Below are 7,234 nucleotides of genomic sequence, written 5' to 3'. Positions count from 1 at the left end.
ACAGATGCTAAACTACCAGGCTTATATAGGCCTGCTCTGAGCCTACTGCTGTCTTTGTCCACTACATGTTGCCAGAGGTTTCAGAGCCTGTGTCACAGCAATCTGCTATTCTTTACAGGAAAACAGCAGTCAGCAACAATTGCATGCCTGAACTCCATGACCCTCAGCCCCATGATCTCCATCTCAGCATATTCATGCTGGTTTTCTGACTGGCCAAGTCTACTGTGGATGAGATCAACAAAAATGTAAATACATGCACTCAGTTAAGAGAAAGATGACCTCATCCCTTAGCCAAAGATTAATGTGAATAAAACTGAAGACAATTATGAAATCAGAGCAGGAAACAAGGTTTTAAACACAGTCTTTACTGGAACAAGAAGACTGATGAACATCATGTGGAGCACAGTAAATGTCATAAGCAACAAGAGTAACAAAGCAACAAAAGCACTAACAATCAAAACCAGAAAAAGATGAGAGTGTGACAGCAAAAGACCAATGACTATGCTTAACTTAGTTACCATCATTTTTGTTACTTTCACAGGAGCTTCTGACCTCTTTCATAAGAACATGCCTAAAACAGCTTGCCTTGGGGTAGACTGACTCTAATGGATGGCCTTGACTTTCAGCTACACATGAGCTGCAGCTCTAACTTCATGTGCAGTACAAATTATTAGGTGTATTGAAAGACTCCAGATGTACAGACAAATTACTTGCTTGTACTTGTCCCTAACTCTGCCACAGAAGTTTAGGTAATTCATATAGTCCACAAAATCAGTACACACAACTACAATTCCTGTTTGCTTACTAAAAACATGAATAAATCACTTAATTCCTGCATTTGAGAAAGCAGAGTGGTATTCTACATACAGAAGCCTCAGTTGCCACTAGAATAAGAACTAAGGAATAGAAAACCATTTGATCAGCTTTGAGTTCAAAGACTGCCATAGCATATGTAACTTCCAAACTGGATTATTGTGACATGGCAGTTACAAAAATACTTTTCTTTTTCTGTCTATATGTACAGCTTACCAGTCAGGTCCATTAACATTGCTTTGGACTTTCTGGATAGTCCGATGCATTCTCAGTTTATCAAAGGTCTTGAGACACATATTTAAGTTCCATGAAAATCACATTGTATGTATGTGTACACAGTTCTGAATTGGATCCTGATGTATATTTTTGCAATTTTTTTTTTTCTGCTGGAAATACAGCAGTCTCTGTAGCTGACATCAGAAAACCTTACAGAGACATGCTTCTCATGGATGCTGCAGGTGTGCCAAGAACTAACCAAGGCAAGTGCAGATCAACTATGAGAGCTGTGATTACTTGAAAATGCTTTTCTGAAGGTCCTGTATTGTTTCATTAGCATTAGGGTACCCTTAATGTAATATTGTATTAAGATCCCTCCTTTTATGTGCAACCTAACAGAGAACAGATAAATCCTTACTATTTCTCCCCTGACACCTTTGTTGAAACACTAATGGAAAGATTATTTTTAAGATTAAGTCTATGACAATAGGCTTAGCAGCAAGAGACAAAGACCAGTACCGTATTTGCATGTTGTTTTACAAGTTTTTCTTGTTTCTAAGCTGCATGTTCTGTTTTCCAAAGAATGCACTGGTGGTTTTGATTTTGTGTGTATGCCCATATAAAATTTCTACATCCCAAACTCCAGTGTAGTGCACACTACTTGCATTTTCCTGGAAAGTATGAAGCCTAAACTACTTTACTTGTCACAGACTTCTTACATTAATTGTGAATTCTGTAACTGTCTCCTCTGATATGCAAACTAGCACTCTACACAACATGTCTGTCCTGCCAAAGACCAATCTAATTCATCCCTCCTGCACAAAATGCCACTGCCACTACACCACTTGTCACTTTTTAAATTTTTCATCACATTTCTCTCTCCATTCCACTACAGCTACCTCAAGGCATTTACTGCCAATATAACGCTTTTAATATTCAAGCAAAACATCTTCATTAACTTGCCAATATATTTAATTAAAAATAGACTATATGCCTTGGGTGGGGCTTACACAGCTCCCACGTTAGGTTCATCTTCACACTCTGCAACATAAACTGAACTGGGAATTTATCAAGGTGTCTGCACATTAAATATCCAAGAAAGCAGGGACTGTAAAGCTGCCAAGTTTCATACCACCTGGGCATACCATCCACAAAATCTGCAATATAGCATGTCAACAGGTTGTCACAGCATAGACTGAGAGTCAGCAGGATGGCAGAGTATGTTGAATTTACTGCATTTTAACACAGGCCAATGCTTATTTTCTGAATACAACATTAACACTGGATTTTCTGATTTGCAGAACGTTTTATGTTTAATGGACTGTCTGTAGAATTCCCAAGGCTCTTAAGATTACTGTGTATCATTGCAGCTAAACTTCAGCTCAAACAGAGAATATTTCTATTTTTTAAAAGAAGTTAATAACCATCATCTGCATCTACCATTACCCCTCCAAATATTATTACATTTATGCTTAAATCTACAAGACAAATCATCTCAGTCTGATTGTGAGAAAAGCCAGAGTTTAAAGATAAAGCTGTAAGCATTTGAACTGAAATTAAGTAATAGAATAAGATAAAAATTAAACCCAAAAATTATTGTTAGGAAAAAAAACCCAGTAAGAATTCAGAGACAGAATTCCACAAATTGCTGGGTATGCCATTCTTCCATCCTTATTCATAGTTTATTTAATGAAGAAATGTGTGTAATAGTCGTTCTATAAACAACAAAAGTAAACCCAAACAAATAAAAACAAACAAACAAAAATGAACTGAAAATGCACAACTCAGTTCTGATGCAACTAATTTTCGAGCACCATCTGCTGGTCTGCTTCTGAAACAACAACCAAATTTCCCAATAGCTGATAACACCTGGATAATCATCAGGTCTGTATTGACTTATCTGTTACATATTTATTAAAAGCTCCCACGAGTCATGCATTGGCATCATACCAGAGGAAACACCAGAATTCATGTAATAATGAATGGCTATAGAGGGGATGTGTTAAGAAGTTCAAAATGCCTGAAGTTACAAACACATTCTGAATTCCCAGTTTACATCTAACTAAAGAACAACAGGAACAATGTTGGGGTTTTTTTTTGCTCTAGTTTTGAAAGCCTTAACCATCAGTGCAGAGTACTTGCAAGTTCTCAACGAAGTTCCTTATTCAGTTCCAGGAGTGTCCTCTTTTGATGTCCTACTAAAATTTCAGGATGTTTTTCTTGTTGCATCCTGCTTTTGTTGCAAGATATAAGCCCTTCTGGAAGCACCCTACAAGTTTCACAGTCTTCCAAGGGAAAAAAATTACAACAGAATATCCATCTAAGGAAGAACTGCATTTCAATAAAAGAACGTGGGAACAGACTACCAGTAATTAATAATATAAAGTAGCATGCAACAGAACCCAGAAAATCTTACAGAATAAATTCTGCTCCAAGAAGTCCAGACTTTTTTACTTTTACAGATTGAGTTATGTGTGTATTAGAGGAAATAGTATTCCTGTCTATTATTTCTGTCTATTTTCTATTGCATTTTGAATGCTTATATTGATATCCTGGTCCAGCTGGTGTTTAATAGCAAAAGCTGCCAAAGTGAAAGATTTGTTTCAAGTTTCCTTGCATCTTTCTGCATTTTCCTGCCCTTTTAGGCAATGGTTGCAGTGGACTTCAGAGTAGACAGAGGTGGCTAAATTAATCCCAGATGCTTGAATTTGTTTACAGCAAGCAGAATTATTATCTTTCTGTTGTTATTCTTAGGCAATACAAGATTGGATATTCACAGAAAGTAGATAAAAATATTCATCCTTTATCTAAAATAACAACCTTTCTCTACCATACTATCTATATTTTTCATGTGCATGAAATTAAATATGTTCTCTTATTCAGTTTCACAATGAGTTAACTTCATAAGTACAATGGCATGGGCCTTCAGAGCAGCTGCAGATCCACAGCTACACCATTCCCTCTGTTCAAGCTTCTCACACTCTCTTCTCTACCTACAAAGTCACAAACACTGATCCAGCTTCCTCACTCTCATGGTCTTTTCCTATTGCATCTTAAAATCTTACAATGCCCTGTAAACCACTTCATGCAATAGATTAGAAACACAGGGCTGAAGGGAGAGACTGTGAGGAAGAAATGTAATTTCTAATGTACTAAATGTAATTTCTAATGTACATTTTGCCAGGGATTTCCTCTGCTTTTGTAGCTGAAGCTAAGAAAACTGACAATGCTACATAGCTCTATGGTCTAGATTCCCCTTCCTTTCTCCCCATGGGCTGCTGCATCCACATGTTTTTCCCACAGCTGGGACAAGTACCACAGAACCCACCAGCAACAATTTGATATGACATCAATTCTGTATTTGCATTTCACCACTGAGGCCTACTCTTTTTTTATAGAATCTGGATTAAATTACATCTGATTTTTCAAAGACTGAAAATGTCAATTATCCAGTGATAACTGGGTAACTGTACATTTGTCCTACTTTTCCAGGAAAGCTTCTTGGTGGTTATGAAGTCCCTGGGAGGACCAGCACACTACAGATTGTTCTTGGATAAGATTTCTGCACAAAACGAGCTATATAATAATCTTTTTGCATAGTTAAAGAATTACTGTCCTCTGAGACAGGGTAATATTCCATTCCATTGCCCAGTCAGTAAATGGGAACAGATTTAATATATACTGTTAAATAAATGAATGGGAGTCTGAGAACACCATCTGTCTCACACTGCAGGCCGACTAACACCGTTACAAAAGTTTGGTGCCAACATACAGCATGCCACTAATTTAAAATGCTGGAAAACACTGTGTTATGGTATCGTCTTATATGCTACTTCCTTCAGAATTTAATTTTAGGGATCTATCTCTAGGGATTTCTCTCTTCTCTGGAAGACAGCTAAAACACAGTTCAGGAAAGACAATAACCCTTTTGTGAAAACTTCTGTTATTTTAATATGTCTATTATTCTATAGTAGGGTGATGATAAGAATATTAACATTAAAAAAATAGAAAATACTTTGCACTTCACACATCAAAACACTGAGCTGTGATATAAAAGGACCTGATTCAAATGACAGACAATTCTTACTGTGAAAAAATAAACCACAGGAAAAGTAGAAAGAGAAAGAGCAAATAAGCAGAAGGGAATTTATGTGACCGGAACATTGTTTACATGTGATCATGTTTTATCATTTCTTTTCATTTTTTTTTACGTGCCTAATCAAGTGACTTCTTCAGTCAAACAGCATGGGAAGGTATCTGTATGTCACTCAGTAATGTATCTTTTGCAATATGAGAGAAAAGAGCCTGAAACTTACTGCTGCAGTTCATTAGAAATATTCCTTTGTGACAGAAAAAGGCATGGTGAAAGGAAGAAGTTAGTGCTCAGTATAAGGGAGTTTTAAATATATGTCCCTGTAATCATGTCATTTTGTTGCTCTGTAGGGTATGTTCCATTTTTTCCCAAGCAGTCAGTTTAAGCTTTAAAATATTTGTCTTTTGTCCTTGAAGTTATCTTTCCTAATGTGTTGATATGAAAGATCGCCAAAATTAAGCAGCTGTCATTCCAGCAAATGTCACACATCCCAGCTATGCCTTCTTTGATGAGTTAATCATTGTTCCACAAAGGCCAGAACTGCCCTGTGTTTGAGCATATTGTGTATAATAGACAAGGTACTGCTTTTTCACAAGCGTTTTCCTGCAGCACTGCAAAAACTAGAATAACTACTAGCTACTTTGACTACTAATAAGGCATATGACACCTATGTCCTTTTCTGAAAAGCCACAAAATGCAATGAACCAAACAGTGCGAAGGTATCTTCTAAACGTTTTTTCCCACAAATAAAACCAAAAATAGAAGCAAAGGGACCCACTGTCACCCAGTGACATATTTATGTTATCCACTGATGACTGCAACAGGATATGATAGAGAAACAGTAAAATATGGCCATAGTATAATAATTACTGCTTGTGTTACTGGCACCTAGGAGGCCCTGTTAACAGGAGCCACTGTGCTCAGCAGTGTATGAATACAAAACAAAATATGAGACAGCCCCTGCCTCTAGAAACAGAAGTCCCAAGAGGTGGTCGCAACATCCTGCCATGCAATCTCAGGCAGGCGCTCTTGGCAGGACAGCAAATCACCACTGTCAGCTGTCTTGCCTCCATCAAGACAAAGGACACTGCTGAAGAGTCTGGCCAAGTGTGCTGCTTGTGGCAGACATAAGCTGCTCACTGAAAGATAATTTACAAGACTTCATCTCGATGCAGGTTTTATAGAATGACATCTGTCATTTATTCCTACAGTGTCTTATAGTAATTTTCACTTGTTTCTAACTTGCTTTGTCTTCAGTTCATTACTTCTCTGTTTGTATTAATACAGTAAGTCCATGAATCTTGCTGGGAATTTGCAGTGTTTAGTGGATACTGTCTCTTTCAGGAAATTACATGTGAAAATTCAAACCTTCCTGAACTTTTCTTGAATGCTATTTTGGAATTCCATATGGCAACTATAGCTTTTCCATATGGTATTGCCTTATGAAACACCTATAATCAACATTTAGTCAGGAGAGAACAGAAAGATAAGCAGAAAGAGGAATAACCATATAGTTTACTTTCTCTCCATGAAGAGTTTTGAGTCATGTATTAAGCATTTACCTGAATTTCAACTTCTCCAACAGCATTGAATAACAGAAACTGGAAAGCTGCTACTTATTTCCTTCACTGGCCTGAATTCAAATCTTGAATGTTTTAGAATTTACATCAATTCTTAAAAAAAAAAAAATCCAAAACTCAAGAATTGCTTTTAAAATTAGATCTTATAACAGATATAACAGAACTACTAAAAAAGTAGAACTCTTCTGTGCATTGTTTGAATTTTTCAATCTCATGTTTTGCACTCCACATTTGTTTACCCTGCCACTTTTATTACTTTCTCCCTTTTACCCCATGTTTCCACCAGACTCCAAAGACATCCTCACACTACTTTTTAAGTTCTGTTCTCCAGTGAGTCATAAATACTAAATAGTGTATTAAATAAATAGTGTAGTAAATAAATATCCTTCCTCTATCAGATGCAGAAAAATATACATAATGTTATATGAGATACAAAGATTTTGCGTGTGAAAAATATATAGAAATATGTCCATTTAGCAAACCTGAGCCATTTTGCTTCCCCCTCCAGAGAGAAACTTGAGGAGGAAGGAAA

Source organism: Vidua chalybeata, chromosome 7, assembly GCF_026979565.1.
Source record: "Vidua chalybeata isolate OUT-0048 chromosome 7, bVidCha1 merged haplotype, whole genome shotgun sequence".
In the NCBI taxonomy this organism is placed as follows: Eukaryota; Metazoa; Chordata; class Aves; order Passeriformes; family Viduidae; genus Vidua; species Vidua chalybeata.
Note: the sequence above shows the minus strand (reverse complement) of the source record.